This window comes from Aythya marila, assembly GCF_965140915.1.
Source record: "Aythya marila genome assembly, chromosome: 2".
NCBI lineage: Eukaryota > Metazoa > Chordata > Aves > Anseriformes > Anatidae > Aythya > Aythya marila.
This window is the reverse complement of record NC_139043.1, coordinates 122,396,678-122,422,543: the sequence shown is the minus strand read 5'-3', so window position 1 is coordinate 122,422,543 and position 25,866 is coordinate 122,396,678. Positions and strand designations below refer to the sequence as shown.

Below are 25,866 nucleotides of genomic sequence, written 5' to 3'. Positions count from 1 at the left end.
TGTTAAGTTCTTAATTCATCTTCTTCCTTTGACTAGAACCATATGGTTCATATCTATTTTTTCCTCATCTGACTTGAGCAGCTATGAAGATGTAGGATCTCATAGGTAACTTCACTCAGGAGAAAGCTTCAGTGATGGAAAAAGAGCTCTGTCTTGTTTATTTTCATGTATACAGGAAATATTTTGCTTGCCTGAGCTGTAGTTTCATATTTCCTTAAGCCTTGGCTAGTCAGAGACCTCTGAGCAGAGAGACAAGTCAACTTCCCTTCCCATCCTGGCATTCTCCTGGTGTGTCCCAGCATGCACCCTCCTGTGGTTGAGGTGAACCAGGTGAAGGACCAATTATTAAAGCTGTCAGCTAAAATTGTACCAGTGAAACTGCAAACAGGCTGGTTTTCAGTTCTGTCTTCTGACTCTCCTCACTGTCACACTGCTGCAGTGCTGTCACAAGAAAGGATCAAAACTGTGGCCACTACCCCAGTGGTTAGCATGTATGTTATGAAACCGTAGCCAAAGACAGGGGGCAATAAAACCACCAGACAATGTTTCTCTGCCTATGCCAACCTGTTGATTCAAAAGACCTCTCTATTCTTCAATGTTTCCTCTCTTGTGAAGTCTGCTTCTCTGTCAGTCAGTCTGTCTGCTCCCTTCGTCAGGACCTCCCTCCATCTGGCACAGCACCCTACTGGGAAGGGCCAGCCAAAGCCTGGTTGCCTAATGCTTATGTGCTCTTGAACAGCTCTGCATTTTGATGCTGGTTTTGGAACAAGCATGCTTTACTGTTTCATGCAGACAACTTATAATGGCAGTGGCAAGTAAGTCTATCTGTTTTTAGGATAATGAACACAGTTAGATTTTTCATTTGCAAACTTCTGAAAGGTCAAAACCAACCTTATTAGGAAAACTCTGTTGACTTGCACAGACACCAGCTCAGAGAACAATGAATACATATGGAGAACATTATTTTATGCACAGCTGGGTACCTGAGACAATGAAGGAAAAAAAAAAAAAAAAAAAAAAAAAAGAGAAAAAGAGAAGAAAGAGAGACAGAGAGAGAGAAAGGGAGAGAAAGGGAGAGAAAGGGAGAGAAAGGGAGAGAAAGGGAGAGAAAGGGAGAGAAAGGAAGGAAGGAAGGAAGGAAGGAAGGAAGGAAGGAAGGAAGGAAGGAAGGAAGGAAGGAAGGAAGGGAGGGAGGGAGGGAGGGAAGGAAGGAATTCTAGGAATAAACAGGGCATATATAGTTTCCAGGGAACAAAGGGAGAGGGAGAGGGAGAGGGAGAGGGAGAGGGAGAGGGAGAGGGAGAGGGAGAGGGAGAGGGAGAGGGAGAGGGAGAGGGAGAGGGAGAGGGAGAGGGAGAGGGAGAGGGAGAGAAATCCTTCCTTCAATAAGCCCAAAATTGTGACAGAGTAAATTAAGGAACCTGAAATTCCTACATCCCTAATATGCTGCTACAAAATGAAAGGTAATTTTTGCTTCTCTAATGCAGAACAGGTCAGTACAGTGGCACATAGAGTACATGGCAGTGGACTTGTTATATCAGTGAGTCAGAAAGGATTATGAATTTTAAAACACCTTGTCTTTGAGGCAGCCAAGTCTATGAAGGTCTGGAGAAGTTTAAGTATAAAGCTACCAGTATCTGGGAACTTAACAAATTACCTCATAGTTATTATTATGCTATGAACAAGTACTTGCAATATTACAGTCCTCTAAATCTTACCTTTTTCTTATGCAAGAAAGATATGTTGTCATTGTTTTTCCATTCTTCTTCAGATTAGTCTTTTATTTTTTTCTGTAATAAATAATACAATAAAAGTTAAAACAAATTCTAAGCAATAAATAGGTTGCATTTATCTATACTTTATTTCTAGGAATATGTCCAGCACGATACGAAAGATATTGCACAGAGTATTGGATTTAGAGTTGTCCCATAAGCCTCACTGTGAACATTGCCTCTTATTTCAGCAGGGCGGGGTTGCAGCAAAGTACAACTCCAATGCAACTTTCTTCATTTGTCAACAATTCTTTTTCTCCTTTAACTTTTTTTTTTTTTTTTTTTTTTTTTTTTTTTTCAGGATGTTATACTGCTGGTGTGTAGTATCTACAGAGGGCAGTAGCTCTCTAAACCTTCTTGTGCAGGTGCAAAGCAGAAATCCAAGACTTACTTAAATTCCAGACAGCAAATTCAGTTAAGTCTGCTTCCTAATAAATCAAAAAGCAAACCAATGTACTGTTAGGTTTTCAAGTTAGTAGTAGCTGTGAAAAACAACAGGTCTTCTGGGATTTCACCTTGAAAATTTAAGCCCAGAACCTAGATTTAGCATTCTTAATGTACAACAAAAATATATAGGTATGAAATAACTGGAGACGTGAAAATAATTTTATTATTGTATCACCTAATATGGAGTTTTGGCTCTCTTTCTTTGAGAGATTGGTCTCTCCAGCTTTTAATAATGTACTTTCTGATTATCAGTTTCCAATTTTTTAGCAATGATGTAATAGCTAGGATAAGCTGACTGAAGGATTTCTTTGTGACTCTCACTAGCTACCATTGAACCTTTTTGCTCCCCATTACCATCACACATAGTTATGTGCAACTAGTGAACACTTGCCTTTCCCTGTGGTACTCTCCATTTGGGCATGCATATTGCATAGGCCAAGAAGAAAAGAATTAAAAAAGCACCCTCACAACCATATTCAACACAACTTATCTGACCCAATGGCCACATAAGCCCTCCTTTGACCATACATCATGGGAGCCAGCAATACTCTGAGAGCATTTTCAGTGCAATAACTTCTAGGTGACCAGTACTAGGGATGGGTGAGTGAAGGAGGCTCCTTCCCACAGGATTTGGTTGAATGCACAGTAGTGTTACAGCATTTCCCACTACTGCCTCCCTCCCCCCCCGGCAAAATCACTGATATAATGAAAGGCCAAGAAGTCACAACTGACATATTTTTTCCTCTTAATGTATTAGCTAGACCAAATCTGAAGCATATGATGCAATGAAAGATTAGCCATCAGCCTTCAGAGGATCTGAAGAAGAGCTAAGTATGCAAACACTAGAAGATGATTAATGAAATTATTCTCTCATTTTTGAAATATAAATCAACTCTTATTATGCTTTGTGACAGCTACTTATTGTAGTTGGAGGGATGAGCTGTGATGCACTGACCATATTTTTAGCCTCAGTAATGTAACTGCAAATCCCACTAAAAGGGTGACTTTGTAAGTGCCAAAGGATAGATTTTGGCCCTTAACTTGCTATAAAATAGAGTATTTTTCCTATTATTGTTGTTGTTATGGGAAACAAATTGGGCAAAGAACTTTTGGAAGGAAAGTTTCTTGAAATGGCCAAGAATGTAACAGCAAAGAGTATAAAGAAAACAAGTTATCAAAATGAAAATAAACTAATGAAGAAAACAATGCTTAGAACAGCAAACTAAACAGAGGAAAGATGCTTTAAAAAATCCCTTTTCACAATCAGTAAGCTGACTGCATGTGTACAACAAAAGCTCTATTTTTTTCCCTGTTTAAAATACCTCCTTTCATCACAAAAGATCCATTATTTTTTTACTCATTGTTTCCTGCTCACCCCTGCACTTAAGATCCTAGTTTCATGTGATGGTAAAGCAAAATGAAGAATAACTTAGTAGCAACAACTGCAGTGAATCGTTGACTTTAGGAACCTCTTGATATATACATACAAAAGATATATAAAAATAATGGATGGTGAAGCAGAGTGACAATGAAATAAGTCATTGGACAATATACAGAAGAGTGAATCCAATAACACTGGAATCAACAGGAATCTTTCCATTTACTTTAGTGGGCATTGAATTAGGCCATTACAGAGCATAAAAAAGACACATGGATAGCTACCATTGTCAAAGTTTCCAGATCTCTGTTTTCCACATTCATGAACATATGAAAATACAATACTTTCCAGTAGGTGCACAAAGGAGTTCATTATGACTTAACATCAGAGAGGATGTTATGCCATAATTTTATTCTACTGAAAACAGGTCCATTGTTTTCTTTAAATGCTGCTGTGTTTAAAAAAAAATTGCAAGAGCATTTTCATTTTTAGTCTTTCTTTTAGTCTTCTTCAAGTTTCTGTGCACCGGTTATTATCTAGGCTTTGCATACAGCCTTTGCCAGGAACTTTCCACATCACATTTCCAATCTGTGGTACAGGTGAAGACTTAACAGCATCACTCAGTAAGAAAGGCTTACAGCATGCTGTAATGCAAGACTATTATTTACAGTTCTTCCTTTAGACAAATACTGCTGGACTTTGTATCATTTGAGAATTTTGAAGGATGTAGTGTGACTATCAGAGAAATCCTTTCTATGTAACACTGATAAACAATAAAACATAGAATGGTTTACTATATGCAAAATTATTTCCATACATTGGACATATTTGTGATAAAGAGTTTTCCAAATAATTCCAGAAGTGGCTATATCTGACTGTTGAGTAACATGCCCTGGGGCTGCAATGATCTTATTTAAGCTCACAAAAGAATAACAGTCACAAAACCTCCAAGGATGACCCAAGGGACTGTGGGGAGTGTTGTTTGTGATTCACTGGAGAGGCAGAGTTCCATCCCTGAGTCACTCCTGAACTTACATACTCAGATTGATGTCTTTTACATACTCAGATTGAGGTCTTTTTGAAAAAATGAAAACACTAGACCAGTTCAGTCAGTTCATTACTTCCTCAGACAAATGCTATATAAAAAATGCCCTTATGCAGCAGCTTCCCATTTCACCTTGAAAGAGCTTTATTCCAGTGAAGAATGCAGTGATTTCTGTTTGTATAAAATGCTTTTGCATTTCTAGCATTTAAGTTACAAGTTACAAAAGTTACAAGTACAAGATGCTTATTTGTAATTTTAACTAACTGAAGACAGAATAACCAGGAAAAAATTTGGTGGTTGAATCTGCAAATGCCTATTAAGGGGTGAGAGAATAAAATTCTTGTTATCCAATACTTCCCCCCCCCCCCCCCCCCCCCCCCACCTATATCATCTATAGGAATGATAGCAGAGCAGCAGAGCAGTCTGAGAAACCACAATTTATGTAATTGTTCATTCTCCTCTGGCCTTATAGTTCTCATTGCCTTCATTGGGCATTGTTTGATTATTCCAATTGAATTAATTACTAAAGAAAATGGAATGAAATGTTATGAATCTTAGAATCAGCAAAAAAGGTAACAGAATCTGCTTGAAATAGATTGAACCTGACAGGCACTTATTCTTCAAAACCAACTTTTATAAAAACTACTATAACTCCTCGGGATGTAGGATATTCTTGTTTCTGCTAATCAATTGTTGGAGAAGGAAAAAAATAATTTGTATTTTAAATTATGTGTATCTCAATTTAAGTACTTGGAAGACTCTGGCATGCCCAATATAGACTTATAATGTTAACTGATACTCAAAATACATGAAGGGGTAGGTGGAGCAGGAAATTTCTTTAGATGTGACTTGATGAGGGTTAATGAGCCCCCAGTCGTGTATGTGCTTTCTTAGATGATAAAATAGCAACATCTCCCTTTGCCTCACTGGCAGATTTGAGTTTTTCAGCAGCCAGATAAAGCCTATTGTTTAGAAAGTAACACGAACTCTAGACAAGGATGCTTCACACAGAAAAATAACTCAGAGGTTTAATAAAGTAGGATTTTCCTATGTTTTAGTACTTAAAATAACAATGCCACTATGACTTGAAACACAACTAATTCCTGTCACTTTCTGAACATAAAGAACAATATCACTTCAGTCAATTAATCAAAAGGTGAGATGACCTTAATCTAAATATTTAAGGAACAATTTTAGGAAGTGATACATGTGGAGACAAGGAAGAAGGCAAGGAATACACTTGTTGGAAACTTCACTTTTCTGATGATGTTTTCTGATGTTTACCTGTGTTATCTTTTTAAAGTGTCATTGCTTTTTTAAAAAAAAACTATTTATAAGAAATATGGAATCATTTCACAGACACAACTGAGCTCTGCCTTCTGTTACAGGTTACAGTGCCATTGATGTTTAAGGAGGGCTGTTGAGCTTTCAATTCCCCCTACCATTTTTTTTTTTTTTCCCCCAATGGATTGAAATGTGTCCAAATAGCAGCACGACTTTGAATTGAAAGGATAATTCTCACGTGACACTCTTAGTGCTTTGGGGAAAACACACACATACAAACCTTTGTGTCTGATTCAAGATGTGGAAAAAAAAAAAAAAAAAAAAGACAAATCTATGAGAAATATTTCTGAAATTGAAAACATACTTAAAAACTCTCCTATGTATTTGTTTTGTTTAGACTAATTAAGACTTCTGCTTTATGTTACCACAATAGACATTGAACATTTGTAACGTATTTACTGAGGTTAAAGGAATTATGGGATGAATTTGTATCTATTATATCATTATCCTTAAGCAACAATATTTTAGTAATCAGTTGGAATTTATTTTTATCTGCCAATAAGGTGACTTGGCAGTCCCCCTAGATTTTACATCTTCAATAAATTATATAATACAGAATGTTAATATATTTTATCAGGAAAAATAATTAAATAATATAGTTTTCTTGAAATGTTCCATTACTATAAATGCATAGCTGAATTAAATAAAGATGGAAACAAAAGGATTTATGGATTGGCTGGGTTCTATAGCTTGCACAGGTTCTCTCATATCTGTGTTACGTGTTATACCAATGGTTGTCTTTATCATGAGCTGAAAAACAGGCAGTTATTTAAAGAAAATCTGTTCAAAGAGTCAAAACTAAGTTAAATAATATAACACTAAGGTTACAGGGATTTTCTTCTGTTGTTGCAGCCCCCCCAACATACTCATATACATCCCCCTCTCTCACACACACACAGAACAAACATTCACTTCCCTTATTAAAACATGATGGTGGAACTAGCTCTTACTAACACAATATTTTTCCATGTCCTGCTCACTAAGTCTAAATTACATTAGAGTCAAGCTTTAACTACATTGTCTCCTCTTCCAAAGAGAATTTTTTCAATATATATCTTTTGAGTTTCTCTAGCAATATGAAGGGCTATGAAAGCTTATAGTTAAAAAAGCTATTTTAGATCTTTAAAAAATCCTTGGGTCTAGTTTCTTCTATTCAGCTTTTGTATTGTACATTGTTAACTTTTCCTGAAGCGTGAAGACCAGAAAGTATCAGCCGTCTTTCCTTAATATTACATTATAGAGAATAGCATAATATCAAGACACTAGTAAAACTCAAGACATGGTGTATGATTTTGGCAATTCATACTCTGTTAATTTAAGAAGTTAGTTCTTACAGCTGTTCCATACCACAATTTTTGGCCAAGGTTATGGACCCTTTAACAGAGAAAGCAGAATGGGAGGTCTATCCCAATGGCAGAGACCCCCAGTGCTTCTTGTTTATAGCCCAACATATTAACTGTCATTTAAAATTGACTGCTTCAATTTACATCAACATACAAAGCTATGAATTGGAGTGGCTGAGGAGCTGCTACAGAGCTCATTCAGTTTTTATTTGCAGTGGGACCTCTAATTTCCAGGAGATTAACAGGGCAACAGATAGGAGGGGTGTTTCTGAAATTGCCCCTAGGCTTCAGAGGTGATGGATCAGCACAGAATGAGGATCCATGTTGAGGCTCCAAACTGCAAGAGAGAAATCTGTGTTCAGCCCCATTGAGCGTGCCGAGCAAACAGTAGGCCTAAACCAGCTATCGTGAAGGAAACCTCTGCCTTCTCAGACCCTGGACATCTAGATTACCCTGCTGAGGTAGAGACAATGCATTCTCTTGAGGAGGTTCTAGGACATGCTCAATTATAGAATCATAGAATGGTTTGGATCGGAAAGAACCTTAAAGATCATCTAATTCTGCCCCCCCTGGGGGACACCTTCTGTTACACCAGGTTGCTCAAAGGCCCATCCAACCTAGTCTTGAACACTTCTAAGGATGGAGTGTCCACAATTTCACTGGGCAACCTGGTCCTGTGCCTCACCACCCTCTGAGTAAAGAATTTCTTCCAAATATCTGATCTAAATCTACGTTCTTTTAGTTTAAAACCATTACTCCTTGTCCTATCACGACACTCCCTGACAAAGAGTCTCTGCCCTGCTTTCTTTTAGGCCCCCTATAGGTACCGGAAGACCACTATATGAGGTCTCCCTGAAGCCTTCTCCAGGCTGAACAACCCTAACTCCCTCAGCCTATCTTCATAGGAGAGATGCTCCAGCCCTTTGATCATCTTCATGGCCTTCCTCTGGACTTGCCCTAATACATCCTCATTCTTCTTATATTGGGGGCCCTAGAACCAAATGTAGGGTTCTAGGTGGGGTCTTATGAAAGCAGAGTGGAGGGGGAGAATCACCTCCCTCGCTCTGCTGGCCATGCTGCTTTTGTTGCAGCACAGGATACAGTTGGCTTTCTGGGCTGCAAACACACATTGCCATCTCATGCTGAGCTTCTCATCAGGGCTGCTATTAATCCATTCTTCACCCAGTCTGTATTTGTGGTTGTGATTGCCCCAGACCAGGTGCAGGACCTTGCACTTGGCCTTGTGAACCTCATGAGGTTCACACAGGCCCATCTCTCAAGTGTGTCCAGGTCTCTCTGGATTGCATGTCTTCCCTCCAATGTGTCAACTGCACCACTCAGCTTGGTGCCATAAACAAACTTTCTGAGGATGTACTCAATTCCACTGTCCACGTCAACAAAAGATGTTAAACAGCAGCAGTCCCAATACTGACCCCCGAGGAACACCACTTGTTACTAGTCTCCACCTGGACACTGAGTCACAACTCTTTGGGTGTGATCATCCCACCAATTCCTTAATCACCATCAAATCCATGTCACTCCAGTTTAGAGACAAGGATATCACGAGAGATGGTGTCAAATGATTTGCACAAGTCCACGGAGACGATGTCAGTTGCTCTTCCCCTACCCACAAATGCCGTAACCCCATTGTAGAAGACCACCAGATTTGTCAGGTATGATCTGCCCTTAGTGAAGCCATGTTGGCTGTCACTAATCACCTCATTTTTCATATGCTTCAGCATAGTTTCCATAAGGATTTCTCCATGATCTTGCCAGGCACAGAGGTGAGACTGACTAGCCTGTAGTTCCCTGGCTCTTCCTTTTTTTTTTTTTGTTTTTAAAAATGGGGATTATATTTTCTCTCTTCCGGTCGGTGGGAACTTCACTAGACTGCTACAACTCAGCCTTCTCCAAAACCAGGTGTCCCATTTCCTTTCCCAGACTTCCCTCTACAGAAGCCTTTCTTGTTGCCCTTAACATCCCTGGCCAAATTTAATTCTAATAGGGCTTCAATTTTTAATTGTTATATGGCCAGAGTTCCTGTAGTTGAAAGAGCACTGCTACAGAAACAAGAGATACATCCTCCAGAAGATGAAGGCCATGTACATGTCTGTTATAAGACAGTATCTTAACTCCATAGCTACAAAGATGGTTATGAGATGATGAATGAATAAACAAGGGTAAATAAAAACTAGATCACACCATACTTTGTGGCAATTCAATTCAGTGAAAATGGCAAAAATAGCAGTAGAGTGACCAAATTCTAAAAAGTAAATGCTTTGGAGTTCAGGTAGTTTTGAGTATTTTCAATGTTCCACCTTTTATGAATGTCAGAAACAAGTTTTCTCTTTTGCCCCAGTCCTTAACAAACTCGTGAAACTTCTTTTGTCCTTATTCCCGCACACTGTGAAACTCTGACAAACACAGCTGAGATGTGAACTGAGCATCAGGAAATATGTATTCCACTCCAAATATATCCAAATATATACTGGCTGAAGGATGCAGGTGGTTACATCACATGCATAATGCATGAATCAGCAGCTGATGATGCCATATTTGGCATATTTACATGCCAAACTTCTCACTAAAAAAGAGATATTTTACCCCAAACCTATGACAGGAGAAATTATGTTTCCTAAAATACTGCCAGAGGCTGGTAGAAGTGACGTGTACCTAGTGAAATGCTTGTCATTGAGTGAATTGAATGTTCAGTGCCATTCATGAAGCTATTAAGCTCAGAGAGCTTTTTAAGATGGTAGGTATAAGCAAACTCAGGTAGAAATCACACAGGCTGACTGGAAAATGAAATTACCTGGAATAACTACTAAACCAGGGTTGCTTGGGGATTTATATGTTTCAAGTTCATATGAAACATTTATATGTTTCAAGTTCCTAAACTTGAACTTGTGTATAAATTTCAATTAGTGTATAAATTAGTGTATAAATTTCAATTAGAAATTTATACTCAATATCAATTTTTATCCTGCAACAAACAGAATTTAAAAATAGCTTTATAAGGACAATAGATGCATCAATATGATATGCGTGTTAAACTAAAACTGGATTGTTTTAATTAGCAGTTCTGAAGATGCAGAGACATGTAAGAACTACCACTACTTAGAATTGACAATGAAGTTGTGGGAAGAACTTCAAGAAACATGAAGATGAGAGAAGACAGCATTGTCAGTGCTGCTAAAGTGCCATAAGGAACTCAGATGGAACAATACCACTGACAAGAAGATATGCAAAGTTTTTTTTTTTGGCTCCAGACCACAGGTTGCAGTCATTTGAAACTGATCTATTTCAGGAGTCACAAGGTTCAGTTAAAGTGTTCTCAGACTTAGAGAAGGGCAATTAAAATCCATAACTGAAAATAAAGCCTAAACTCAAAATAAAAATCCTGCATACTTTTAGCTTATATGTATTAGAGTGGTCTTCAGCACTATGTTTAGTTGGGCTGCACAAAACCCCATTGAATTGGAAATAGATTCTTTGAAAGAGAGCTTCTTAAAGGTGTCTACTGTGACAGACCTAGAGTGGCCAATAACAGGAAGTAGACCATCCCATGCAAACATATTTTGGAGAAATATTTGTCCTGCAGCCCACTGTGACTGTGAGAATTATTTAAAGATGAGTTAGGAACAACTGCATATACCAGGAACAACTGAGAAGGTTGTTGGGCACTGGGACAGGCTCCCCAGGGTCATAGTCACAGCACCAAGCCTGTCAGAGTTTAAGAAGCATTTGGACTGTGCACTTAGTCACATAGTATGAATTTTTGGGTAGACAAATGTGGTGCCAGGAGTTGGACTCAATGATCCTTCTGGGTCCCTTCCAACTCAGGATATTCTATGATTCTATGAAATTACTAGCTGAAATGCAGGGTTGCCTTCATATATGGCTTTTTATCAATATCCAGTCTACTCAGAGACACTGAGAATTCAACCTTAAAATTAAAACCAAGAATAAAGCTTAATTCAAAACAAAATAATGAGAAAGTAAACCTCAGCGCACCAGATGTTTAAGCAAAATAAGCAACCATCTTTAAAGAAAAGAGAGGTATAAAAAACTGTCATCAAGTCTGAGGATGACACCAAATTGAGGGGAGCAGTAGATGCCTATGATAGGGCTGCCATTTGGTGGGACCCAAGCAGGAGGGTGCAATGGGCTATCAGGAACCTTATGGAATATAAAATAATAAGTAGTTTGAGAGAAGTGATTATCTACCTTTTCCTGGCACTCAGTAGATGACACCTAGAGTACTGTGCCCAGTTTTCAAGATCTAAGTGGATAAAGCCCTGAGCAGCTGGTTGTGACCTCATAGCTGAGCCTATTTTGAGCAGGACCTGAGACCTCCTAAGGTTCTGTCCAACATGAATTTTCCTGTAATCATTGTGTAAGTATATGAAATAAGTTGAATGTGTTTTGTGAGGAGCCTGGTTGAGAGCATTTTGTTGCCACAGGAATGGGTAGCTTTCTTTATTCTTGACAAAGGGATAAAGAATTGACTTGAGCATCCCTATTTAGATTATTTATGGGTGAACACAGTGCTAATCGTGTGCTTGTGTTTTGTGAGTGACTCAATTAAATTGAGAACTAAACCAAAATGAAATTTGAGGTTAAAGAATGGTTATTTTTCTCCCTGCACTACACAATCAGCCAACCACTGTCTCTGCATGTTGTGGTGTCTCTCATAATAAAGATCTGTAGAGCACAGTTTGCTGTGGTGTAAAAAATGGAGACATCCCATACTACAAAAATCTGTAGTGGGTGCTACCAGCACTGAGGGCAAGAGAGATTTAGACCTAGCTCTTTTCCTCTCAAGAGTCTGACAACTGAAGAACATGACAGCCTTTCCATTAAAAGCAGCAGTGTCTTGAGGACATATTTCCTGATCTCTCTAAAACTCTTTCGCAGGCAGACTGCCAAAATATTTTGCAGCAAGCAGGACAAGCGATAGCACCCTGAGTAGTTGAAAACAATCTGTCTCACCCTTTGTGTGTTACAGCAGGCACAAAAGATGCCCAGATGCAGATGGAAAATATGGCAACATTTCTATTTTTTTTGCAAAAGCAATGTAATCAGTGTTCATATATTGCAAATGTAAGAAATCTTTACATCTGTTTTTAATACTAATAAAGAATATGCTTGGTAGGGACCCATTAACCAAACTGAGCTTTGCTCCTGAGATTTGTTCGGTGCTAGCAATAAGACTGGCAAAATCATCACTAGCAAAACAGAGCTAGAGACAGAGAGAGGAAGGACTGATACTTCATCATTGCCACAAGCTAATCATTTCTCTCTGAAAACTTTGATTCAAGAAAGATGAATGTCCACAACAGAGAAAGTAAGTATGAACTATGGGAAGTCTTTTCAGTTAAACTGGAAAGACTGCAGCCAAGATATTTCTCACTTAACCTTCATCAACAAAAAGGTCAAAAAAGGCCAAAGCGTTTAAGCAGGGCACAGAATGGAAGAGAGCAAAACTTCCTAAGCAAAAGATTAAGCTCACATTCTTTCAACTTTTATTAAAACTATTCTACATCACTCTACACTTTCATTTAAAACAGTTTCCTGACAGCATAGAATGCAAGGTCTTAAAGTAAGAAAAACAGAAGATAAAAGCATAAATGGAAAACAGTTTGTGTACTGTATACAAAATGGCTAAGAATATGAATGATACATGAGAAACAGCAAAAGAGAAATAATACCTACAGCCTTTGCAAATTACATAACATGTATGCCCAAGGCAATCTTCCATCTCATGTACTTCCATGTACTTGTACTGTAAGACAAACAGTTCCCACGGCATATGTGGCTTTAGCCATAGTAGAATACTTTTGTCTTACTTCTAAGTAAAAATAAGCTTCCTTGCTTCTAAGGAAATATAAAAATATAAATACTCTTCCAGCACTAAAAAAAAAAAGAAAAAAAAAGTCTGAAATTAAGGTCTCTAGCTATGAGAAAACAGCTTAGTTCCTCTTTGACACCATCAGCCCCCCAAGTCCCTTACAGCAACTACAAGGCAGATAGTGCACAGTAAAATATGATACATGATAAATGCCTCAGAAGTGTTTGATTAAGAATCACTTGTGCTCAGGATTTCTCCTGGAAGAAGAGATAAGTATACCTCCAAGCAGACTCAAATGTGGATAGATCAATAGACACGTGCAAGAACCATGCTGACGCACCAATGAAAGAAAGAGAATGGATTTTCTTTCCATCCTCCACTTGCCAAATCTGATTTATGATCCTTAGGACGATCTCTCAAACATGATTCAGATTCCTATTTTGTCTATTTCAGAAGTTGCCTATCCACTCAGATTCATTGGTGATGCCTGTATCTATAGACTCACAATGGAAATGTATTGCCCACCTGAATTTTCATCCTCCACTGTATAGTAACATTGTTTCTATTAAGTCTAGATGCCAATGATTCATGATGAATCAGGGAGAAGAGCTTCTTCTAACGACTGGCCCATGCAGAGCTTTGAAGATGAGGGCAGAGACATGGGCTCCTCATTTCATACCAGATGTGACTCAGCAAGGTGCCTGGAAGACTGGGGTGAGGCATTCTTGAGATGTGCACTGCCCTGTGTTAGGCTCTCATCCAAACTGATGGCAAGAGTTTTTCTAAAGATGAGTTGTTTGACAGTAAGGTCAAGACCACAAAAAACACAAACACAAACACGAAAACACACAGACCCATAAATACATGCATTAAAGAGATTAATTCCAAAATGAAAAGCTCAACACATTCTTCTACTGCAGGCAATAGAAAAATGGCATTTCTGGCAGCTGTAGGTAGCTGAACACTAAAAAAGAGTGAATAGTTCAAATAGCTACCAGATTCAACACACTGGTGCTCTAAACGTTTGCATGTCTTTTCCATTACTGTGTTAACACTTGTGTCCCAGTCAATGTTTTGGGTGAATCAGTATTAGTACAATCAGTGTAGAACATGAATCACTGATAGTCATTATCTGAACTTTCTCTGATCAAAGGGCAAATGTACCTGCAGCAATTTCAAAACAATAATCAAGGTTTCTTGTATGTCACACAAAAAGAGAAATGCATAATACATGCATAGTCTTCTCACACTGCTTATGCTGTAGCATCTGCCAGAAGGAGTGGTGAATTCTCCAGGCTTATATACAAGACCCTGACATTGTCAAAATGAATAATGTCATGATATGGTTGCACAATATCCACAACAGCATGGACTTCCGTTCTAGCTAGCCATGCTCTTCTTTTACCCAGGTTTTTCAGCCTATGCTGGCAACTATCTTCGACTAAAAAGAACTCACAAGATTTAATGGTTATCTTTCTATGTGAAAGGTACCCACAATACCCAAGACCACAACAACCAAGACCCAATGGTTCTATGTCAAGGTGGAGGCTGGTGATGAGTGGTGTCCCTCAGGGGTGTGTCTTAGGACCGGTACTGCTTAATATCTTTATTAACAACATAGACAGTGGGATTGAGTGCACCTTCAGCAAGTTTGCAGATGACACTCAGCTGAGTAGTGCAGCTGACACAACAGAGGAATGGATGCCATCCAGAGGCATCCAGAGACAAGCCAGATAGGTGGGGCCATGTGAACCTAATGAGGTTCAACAAGCTTAACTGCAAGGTGGGTCAGGACAATCCCAGACACAAGCACAGACTGAGAGAAGAACTTAACTGAGAGCAGCCCTGCAGTGAAGGACTAGGGGGTTCTGGTGGATGAAAATCTTGACATGAGCCAGAAGTGCATGCTTGCAGCCCAGAAGGCCAACTGCATCCTGGGCTACATCAACAGAGGAGTGGCCAGCAGGTGGAGGGAGGTGATTGTCTCCCTCTGCTCTGCCCTCATGAGGCCCTACCTGGAGTGCTGCATCCAGGTCTGGGGCCCCCAGAACAAGAAGGATGTGAGGCTGTTAGAGCAGGTCCAGAGGAGGGCCACAAAGATGATCAGAGCACCTCTTCTATGAAGAAAAGTTGAGAGAGCTGGGGATATTCAGCCAGAAGAAGAGAAGGCTCTGGGGAGACTTCATTGCAGCTTTTCAATACTTAAAGGGGGTTTAAAAAAAAAAAAAAAAAAAAAAAAAGAGCAAGGTTTTGCTCAGTCAAATACTGATAGGACAAGGAAGAATGGTTTTAAACTAAAAGAGGGGAGATTTAGATTAGAATTTCTTCACTGAGAGGGTGGTGAGGCACTGGAACTAGTTGCCCAGAGATGTTGCAGGTGCTCCATCCAAAGTTATAGCATCCACCTATAACAATGCCATCCAAAGTTTTGGAAGGTATTCAAGGCCAGGTTGGAGGGGGATTTGAGCAACCTGGTGTAGTAGAAGTTGTCCCTGCCCATGGCGGGGGGGCTGAAACTAGATGATCTTTAAGGTCCCTTACAATCCAAGACATACTATTATTCTATGAAATAAGTCTGTGTTACTTGTTATGACCTATCTTTTGAGATATGGTTATACTGCATCTCAAAGCATTCATAAGTTGCTAAATTGCAAAAAAAAAGACTTGCATTTGTGGAAAGGAAAATTTTGCAGAGAAAGTTAGTGAGAGGAAAAAACAGAAAGTGAACTGTATAAGATCACTTTTGCATAAGATGCAAAAGACCTAGAAAAAATGATGCATCTGTTTCAACACCTCTGTGATGACATTATGTCTTATGTTGAACTGTTTGCTATTCTTCTGAGGAGTCTGGAGATCCCTGACTACACGTCCTTCAGCCTCTCTTCATTTTACCCTTCCTCACTTCAGAGGATCCATGCTTTAAAGGAATTCCCCATACCAATAAGATCAAAAAAACTAACTCAGCAGCTTTTTGAGCTTGGGAGTTAAGTCTACAGAGCAGCAGAGCACAGGAAACCTTCCTCTGTAAGTCTATATGCCAGCAATGGACTGAAGTTTACAGTGAGATAAGAAATGCTGACCTTCTACTGATATAGAGATAAAAGAAACTACTGGAATGCCTGATAGATAAACTTGGGTTAGCTTCAGAACATTTTTATTGGTCTAACTATGGTAATGGTCTCCTAAATCCTATTCAATGGTGGCCAAACAGATAACGTTACAGCCTCAGTTCATAAATTGGCTCTAGATGTAAGATAGATCATAACAATCCAAGGTAAATTCATATGTGTTTTATTAGGGACACATTCAGGAATTCAGGTGTTAGAGCTATTCTTTTCAGTAACATAGTGGGGAATGACACAAAGGGAGTCTTTGATAAAAATTAGTACAAAGGTTGACTTAATATATACATCCTTACTCTTAGCAAGTTACCAAACCCCAAATATTATTCTAAAATCTCCTATCATTAGTGTCTCTGCAGTATTTGGAAAAAGCAATAGTTAAAAAATGCTGATTATTTACAGCATGTTTTGTTTATTATTGCACTACTGTTCTCTAATTTGTGACTGGCTTGCCCTGAGGCAACCAAGCCAGTGGGTAGTAACCCTCAAAAGGTTTAGTATAGCTAAATCCAGAAACATGGGTACTGGGCTTTTAAAGATTTTTGTTGTCTTTCCTCCATTCTTTTCCATCATCACACCTGTGTAAGACCATCTGTTATTCCCCAGTGTACCTTTAGAGCTTGCAGGCCCCAGCAGCACCTCAGATCCCCCTAAACTTCATCTGTCCCACAGCCTTTGGACATTCTTTCAAGAAACAAGAGTGGGAGGTTTTCTAAACATAATTCTGTAACTTAAATATTTTAGAAAGAAAAGATTATGCATTTTTCTTGTCAGCATAGCCCAGTACAGAAGCTGATGACATTTTAGATGAGTACTGTGTTCCATTTCTCTGGTTTGTATCTCAATAACTTTTAATCTAAAATGAGTATCCTCGTCTTTTCAAGTGAAGCATGGCTCCTCCTGTTCAAATGAGAGACCCACTTCATACTTCTGTGGAAAGTGTAGGAGACACCTTAAAGAGATGTGTAGGAATTACATTCCAGTTATTCAAATACAGACAATGTTCATCCATGGCATCACTCATCTATGGGTCAACCAAGAAACTCAAGATGATATCAAGTCCCTCCAGCTTAAGCTCCTTAGCAGCCCTGGTAGAACAAGTGGGTAAGCTTCAACCCCTACTTGTGCTACTGAAAGAGGCAAATGTCTTTGAAGGTTTTTAAAAGGAAATACTGTCTGCCTAACTGAAATGCCTGAAGGCCTTTAGAGGGACTCTCTTCATTGATCAGAGAGAGTACATGCCTATAGGTAGCTGCTTTGTAAGTATTTATTGTTCTGAGGCACCTCAAGTACCTTGGCTATGAAGACTGGATCCCACCCTCATCATTTCAGTCATGTTTTTAAAAAGTAGCTAAGTAGGTACTAGCATTTATTTTCCCTTTTCTCCTCTACACTTCTTATTCATTTCTCTCCAAAGCTTATCTGTATATTTAAAATATCAGAAACAGCAACCAGTGTCTTTCCATATTCTAAGTCACACTGCAGCAATTCTCTCTGTAAAAACGGATATGCTTTCATTAAAAGCATACACATTTAGCTTTTTGCTCATCACACCATTAGAATGATTTCATGTCTATTATCACACACTTTCCTGTAGATATACAGTGTTCCAGGCTGCAGGGTGAGGAGTCACCAGGTAGATGAGTGATTTTACAGCTCACACCCTCTACAGGGTTGGTCACGTTTCTCCCCCTCTCTGCAAGCCACCAGGTCCAATCTCTTCCTTTGCACCAGCTCAGATGCTGAGCCATCTGCCCACTTTCTGAGTTGAATCAGCTCACCAAACTGGCAGCAAAAGTAGCTTCCCACTGCTCCAGTGAGCTCATCCAGCACACCAGGAGGTGAGTCAAGAGCCAGACCTGGCACAAGGGAGGAGATGGGAACACACAGCTGGAGGCAGAGGATGGGAGGATCAAGGATGGCTTTCTCCAGGGCTGTAAGCAGAGTCAAGGAACCTCACCCTCAATAAAATCTCTTTACCAAAATGGAAATTATCAGACAAATGATGAGAAATTCCAAGGAGGAGCTGATTACAGTAAACCTCAGGTATTTTTTTTTCTTCTTTTTAATTGCCAGGCACAATATACACAAATCCACCTTATTCACAAAGTCTGCATGCATTTACATAGTGAGATTTGGGATTTCCGTTAGTTTCCTCCTTGTTTTTGGAGCTGCATGCATACATGTCAGCTTCCTCAGCAACAGTAAGGATTAGGTTTAAAAAAAAACAGAAATGATAGATCTGAACTTCTCACGTAATATCTTGACTTGAATCACTTGAAGCTTTACAAAGGAGGCTAAGTATCACAAGACTACTGATAAAAGTCAGGAGACTTGGCAGTTCTGCAGACATTTATGGGCTTGGTAACACATTTTTCTCTCTTTAAGTGAAAACAGACAAAACAGTGCACATGTTAGAATAATGAACATCTTGGCACATTGCAATTACAATACTGGAACAGACCACTGTTCTGTTTTTATGGATGCTTTAGAGAAAAACAATCCCTATTTTCAGCTCCCTGTTACATTTATTCTCCATAAATCTTGTGCCAAAGGTTTCCCCATTTTCTCTGTGGGTTTTCCAGATAGACTTCACCTCCTGTGAAGCACCAAAAAAATACAGCTGCTGTGGAGCAGCTCCTCTCCTTGCTAGGATGTGTTAGAGTCACATCATAGAGAAACGACAATGTTATCGACATTCAGAAAGACAACATCAGGAGAGATTTTATTTAAAACATGAAATTATTGACTTCCAGTGTCTTGCTTTCATTTAGAAACTCCGTGAATTATTCTGTGGAAAACCTAGCACTGATCTACAAAATAGCATGGAACCACATCTAACAATCTTCCAGAATATAACAGTGGTATTGTGATACATTTGGCAAAAAAAAAAAAAAAAAAAAAAAAAAAGTTTCAACAATACTACCAAATCTGCAGAGAGCTATAAAGATTACAAGCTAGAATTCTAAGTTGTATTTTTTTTTCTTTTCTATAAAATAATTTAAAGACAAATTTTAAGAAAGTCATGATAAAGTCTTGAGTAAAAAGATCAGCCATTACAGAAATGTTTCACTGTAACCAAATCACCATTGATTGCTAAGGCTAGGAAGGCTGAGTTCCAAGGCTGATAGCACACAAAGACTTACCAAAGCTTTTAAACAGATCCTGAAAGGGGAGAATAAAGTTCTGGGAAATAACTGATACCAAAACTGCTGTGTGCACTCCATAAACCAAAAGATGAGTTAAATAATACTTTTATCAGAAAATGAAGGTCTTAATGCACCAAAAAAATAAAAAGGAATTCATCTAACCAGTTAGCAAAAACTTTTGAGCAAGAACAAGAAATACTAAGGCAAAGATCTTAGAGAGGCTCTCAGAAGGATTCTACTGACATACCTAAAATTTGCTAAAATAATTCAGCTAGGATAAAAGGTGTCTGGTTTGGCAATTCATATATTACTGTACTGCACTCTGAGGTAACACTGGTGGAGGCCTTAAGAGTCTTTCCATTTTAGAGTGTCCACTACAAGCTCCTGACAGCATCTAACATACATTACTTGGCAGGAACAACAGAAGAGTGACTCTGATCATATGGAAATGGTGAAAGTCATGAAAGTCTAGATGAGAATTTGTGTTGCTGGAAAAAAAAAAAAAAAGGCAGGGGGTTGGGTTAGATATTAGGTTGCTGGTCCAGCTGCAAAGGCAAAGAATGATGATTTAGAACTTGTTAAAGGGAAAAAAAAGGCTGCCTTGCTGCCACTTCTGGGGCACAGTGAAAGGGGATGATATCACCTCCCATCTCCTGCTGCTTTCCATACATGTATGGAAATGTCCCATGCAGGGACAATGTCCACAGGTAACAACAGTGCAGGGACAGCTGTGACACGATGGAATATTCACCGTGTACATCCACCTTTAACACCCAAGTCTGTAGCTCTGTTACAGCAACTCTACCTGTGGTGGAGGTGTTGGGAAAATGTAACATGGGAAAGACAGCTGCTGGGTGACATGCACGTCACGTAGCTCTGTTGTGAGCTGTGCTATTCAGTACTTTCTAATCTAACATCCTCAAAATCTCCTAAGACAGCAGTTAAAATTTAAACAGGCATTCTGAAAACACACTTGTGATCCCATTATCGGTATCGTTGATGGGATTACAATGAGGGTGGTAATGGTGGAAAATTTTTAGGAGAGATCTAGTATCAACAGCAGGAGTGGCCACTAATTGGATTCTTTCTGTGTCACCACAGAGTTGTCACGGGACCCTGTCCTCTGTTGAACACTGCAGCTCTCAAGGCACTCAGAAAGGAGCTTTCTCAATTGTTATCACATCAGTCTGCCTTCCCACTCAAATACAAATCCCCCAAAGCCCTTTCTAAAGCTAAGAAAATCATGGAAGCCATGACTCCCATGACATCTGCTGCAAGTGTCCGGCCTTGCCAGGATAAGAGTAAGTCCTGGCGTTACACAACACTCAAACTCCTGATCCCGCGTGAACAAACATTATATCGAGTGCAGTATGTAAGTTAAACAAAGCTAGATAATAAACTGCAAACTGTCAAAATAGTCTGCAATGAAGTGATCTCGGCAGAACAGAATTTGCAAATCTTTCAAAATAATTTTTTCCATAGCTTTATAACTTCCACTGTGCATGGGTTTTACAACATCTGTCACATTTGGAAACACCGTCCCCATCATCTCAACATTTTTAATAAACTGCTTTTATCAGTTCCTGATGAGAGCTGTTACAATAATTTTCACACTGATCCTTGCAATCTCTAGGATACTTCAGGTTTCTAAAATGCATTTTTTCCCTAATGACCTCTCATTTAGCCTACTTTTTAAAGATGTATTTATATGCCATTTGGAAATTTACCAAACAGTTTTTTTTTTTTTTTTTTAAGGTAGAGTTACACCAAACATAATTATTTTTTCCTCTGAAGATGAGATTAAATATCAATGAAAAGCCAAGGAGATATGCCAAGCAGGAAAAATTGAAGTTGCCTATTATGATGAAACAAGCTCACCCACCTTGATTATAAAGTGTTAAGAAGAGGAAGCCCCTGACAAGTAATAAAGTGACACATAATTAAGACAATTCAGGGCAGAACACATTCTGACTAGAAAACGTTTTCTCAGGCTCTGTTTCACTGTTTTGGAGCAATGAGGAAAAAAAAAAAAAAAAGTAGCACTTTGAAAACAGCCCTATGAAAACAATCAATATCCAACCTAGTCTTCGCTAGCTGGGAGTGGGTGGAAAATTTTTGGGGAAAAGGAACCCACCAGATTTTGTGTGGCACAGATTCCCTCACATTCCCAACACAGTTGATAGTACAGACATGCCTGGTATGTTCAGTATTCCCTATCAAGCAAAGATGAATTAGCCGCAACAAATATGTATTACAGCTTTCATGCAGCAGTTTACGGATCTTTTTGTACCTCTGGAATTTCTAACCTTGAGCATATCATGGATCTACTAAGGTTGCACTGGTCTCAGATCTCTTCCTCAGATTATTTTTATCTCACTGTGAGGAACATCTCTGTGAGTTCTGAGCACTTTTACAGCTGCTAGGATGCTAATGGGAACTTCATGTGTGTACCCAGTACAAGTGCTCTCAGGGTAAAAAAAAAAAAAAAAAAGCCAATGTCAAAGGAAGGTATGTAGAAGTCACCATAAATATGTCTTTGAATGTTTACCATCTGGAACAGTAGATTACATTTTGACAAGAAGCTGGACTACCCCGTGGGCATTGTCTTTTAAACAGCCCCATCATTATAAAGGAAGGAAAAACATGATTTGCTGTTCCTAGTTTCTCAGTAGGATTTTCTGGCAGTGCTAGAGAAACTTGTTTGTGTCTTTTTTTTTTTTTTTTTTTTTCTCTCTCTAGTAAAACAGTAACAAAACAGATATGTGTCATTAGCTAAGCAGTTTCTTGAAAAACATGGTTTTTATAGATCATATGATCTATGATCAGACAATGCCCATGGAGAGGGCTACATCCAGTCTAGGCTGTGACAGCAGCAGACTGAACATCTCACAGGGCTGAACATTGCTGCACCTTATCCTTCTTGGAAGACTGTGGTGGCTTTCTGGGCTTCTCACAGGACAGACTGGGAAAAGTGAAGAGGAGAAATCCAATATACATGGCATACAAGGCATTAACACAGGCTCATAATGTGTTTTTTTTTTTTTTCTTTTTTTTTTTTTTTCTTTCTTTCTTTTTGGGGGAATGGTTGGGTGGTTTGTTCTTGTTTTGTTTTTCATTTTTAAGCTTGTAAAGTTTCCATCAGTTTTCATAGTGAGAAAGGGTGGGCTGAGAGAAATATAAAAATGGTCAAATGTATTCACGTAGGTCTTGATCTGGTCATACAGCCTTATTAGGGATTTGGCTTATTTGAATTTGCTGTGGGTCACTTCTGAGGACACACACTTACTGAAGGGTCTGTTTGAAAATACATGCTAAGAACAACCCATAAAGGGGCCAAATAGCTTCCTTACTGATAAAAAATAAAATAAAAAAAAATGGCTTGAGACAAAAATATATGTGCAACTTGAAACATGGTTTTATGGGCATCGTTATACAGTTGAATGCCAAAATCACAAAGCACCAGCTATAAATCCCCTTGCTCAGCCTACTACTAAACAGATCTTATTTCAGAATGCATCATATACAGTATTATTTATAGAATATCTCACCTGTAAGTGGTGAGGACAGTGTTAGATTTCTTTCACAAGTAGCAGGCCAATAATTCATAAACACCACAGGTATGTGAGGGTTAGTGTGAAGATCTGTTATAGTGTGAAAGAAACAAATCAGTTTGTTACTGTGCACAGGGAGACATATATACAGTGTATGATTTATTTTAAAAGGCAAACAACCCATTCTCTATTATTTCCATCTAGGTAATTTAGAGTAAAACAATGAGAATATCTAAATTCTCTGATAAGCTAATGTATTCTAATTACTGATAACATTTCTGACTTCTCAGTTAGTATGCTGGGCTTCCCCCATGCTACAGACATCAATGAATTTAATAGGTAAAATTAGATGAAAATGATAGAAGAGTGCTTCCATAGCTAATTTGTAATTACATTTCTCCCCCTTTTCCTTCCCAAACATAATTTTTTCCTTACGTTTAATTAACACTTCAGATCACTTGTTTAGAATCTATAAATATAGTGAGACTTTAATGATCCATTATAGTGATGCTACTTAGTTTTCAATGACTTGTAAAACTTTCACAAACAGATCTGCAAATGAATTACATCCATCTGCTCTGCTGCAGCTGCAAGAGCAGCATTACATTGTAAGCTGCCTTTTCCTACTTTCCTGGTTCTCTCTTAACTTTAATCCCATGTGTAAACCAAACCATCTCCCTACCGATCATCAGAAGCCCAGCCAGGTTTCTGTAAAGCAGCCTTCAAACTTTACAGACCTCTCAAACGCACTCTCCAAACACTCTGCGTCGCCTCACAGCTGAGCCGCAGACAGGCTACGCTGCTCAAGCATCCTCGGCCAAACCTAAGAAACGCTCTGCCACGCTTTCTCCCCCCTCCCGACCACGCACTTTGCACGAACCTAGCGCAACACCCAGGCACTTCCAGCAGCAGAGCCAGCACCAAGGGCTGCATCCCTGCCGCTTGCCATTTCCCGGAGCAGAGCTCGCAGCACGTGTGTGCGAGGTGGGGGGGCCGGCAGGACACACTGCTCCGGGAGAGATTTTCTAATCTACACCTCCACAAGCGTGACCTTAGCTGCGTTAAGAGTGTTAGCTCTGCGCGGACAGCCGAGCATCAGGCAGTGCTCGCTGTTATCTGTCAGCCGTACAATAGCAGCATTGATAAGGCAGCAGCAACTGGCTTTGACAAGTGTGCTGGGCTAGCATTCCTCTGAAAACCGGGAAGGAGAAAGAAAAAGAGAGAGACGAAAAAAAAAAAAAAAAGAAAAAAGAAAAAAAGAAACAGGAGGTGCCTTTTACTTTACCTGAACAAAGTGTGGGGCTTTAATTTTCCCTCTGAGCTGCTGGAAAGGATTCCTCCCTCTTCTCCCCCAGAGCTAGGTAGTTCTTCTTTTGCTCGCAGCGCACACTTGGGGAAGACCACACAGCTCCAGCAAGGCTGCCTCTCTCCCCTAATCCCCACTCGAGTGTGATGACACACACTAACCCCAACCATCTGTTGAAACACGTCCTCAAGCACTCAGCACAGTGGTGTGTCAAGACGGGCTGCCCAATCCAATCGCTGGGGCTGGGTGGCTCTTAAGGAGCTGGAGGCAGAGACAAGGGCAGAAACTATAGGGCTGAGAACTCTTTAGCAAAGTAACCTGAGATTTTGAGAACGGGCTGCTATTGAAAAAAAGAGCAGAAGGGGGAGGTACTAGCGGGAAGGTAGAGGGAGTGGATTAGTCCGGTGGCCACTTCTCACAACTCCCTGTATTCCCAAGGGACCACTGGGACCCCCTCGCAGTGGCATGCACAGAAGCACAAGAGTAACACTAAAATCGTATTTATTTATTTATTTATTATTTTTAATGGCGGGTCTATTGAGGGCAATCTCCTCTTGAGGGACGCTTTTCTAAAAGACATAAAAAACGCAGCCTGGGATCCTGATAAACTGCTAAGGCGGTTTGAACGGCGCTGTGATGTGACATCGTCAGCCCGGGATCCCCTCTCCTCGCCGATCCTCGACTCTCCCGGGAGGCTGGAGGCAGCCCGGGGGGCGAGGAGCGAGAAGGGGGGTTGGCTGGGGTCCGGAGGGCAGGCATTCATACTTCAGCGGGGATATCTGCAGATCCTTACCGCAAACCCTTGCTTTCCCGCACTCCGCGTAAATGAACGCGCTTCCAGGCGCGCCCGCGCTGTGTCCGCGCCCCCCCACCACGCCCCCGCTGCCAGCACCCTGTTGCTTCCCCCCGCTTCTCCCTCTCGGGGTGCAGGCTGGGGTTCGAGGCCCGCTGCCCTTCCCCGAAGGACTCCGCAGCCCCGGCCCCCCTAAAGCCCGGGCTGGAGTCTGGGGGCAGCGCCTCGGCAGGTCTGGGTTGTGTCTGGGCTGTGCCTCAGTTTCCCTCAGCTCCGAAGCCAGCATTATCACACCTTCCTCCCTCTCGGGGACGCTGCCAGGAAAAATACACTAATTTACAGAAGATGTCCAGGAAGCATAGATAAGCGACACTGAAAAACTGCTAAGTGCCAAAGAAACAGTTCTTTCCTTTCCCCTCCCTGTAACCGGATAGTGCGGAAGAGAGACTTAAAATCTCAAGGGTTTTTACCTCATTACCAAGTGCCTGACTTGACACTTGCATTAAATCTACATTTCACATTATGACAGATGTTGTATTTTCTTTGAACTGAAAGGGAGGAACGTCGTTTTGGCATTAGAAGTTACTCTAAAAGTGTTAACATCCAACTTGAAGGTTTGCAATCGTGAAAAGACACACTCTACCCAGCTATATGAAAGCCATATGAGAGCCTTGAAATGTTGATTTGGCTTACTTGTTCTGTAATACCTTACACAAGCCAGTTTCTGAATCGCTGGTGAATGCTTAATAAAAAGTGAGATTAAAG

At 39.9% G+C, this 25,866-nt stretch overlaps 1 protein-coding gene across 1 annotated transcript in view; it reads right to left on the bottom strand.

The window, feature by feature from the left end:
• SULF1 (sulfatase 1) overlaps positions 1-24,580 on the bottom strand; it is a gene marked incomplete at its 3' end in the record, with an annotated part of 95,289 nt that extends 70,709 nt beyond the window's left edge. The window contains exons 1-2 of the mRNA XM_082752254.1: positions 24,288-24,580; positions 1,719-1,790 (exon numbers count right to left, since the gene is read on the bottom strand). The remainder of the gene's footprint in view (positions 1-1,718; positions 1,791-24,287) is intronic.
• Between the last annotated feature and the right edge of the window lie 1,286 nt (positions 24,581-25,866).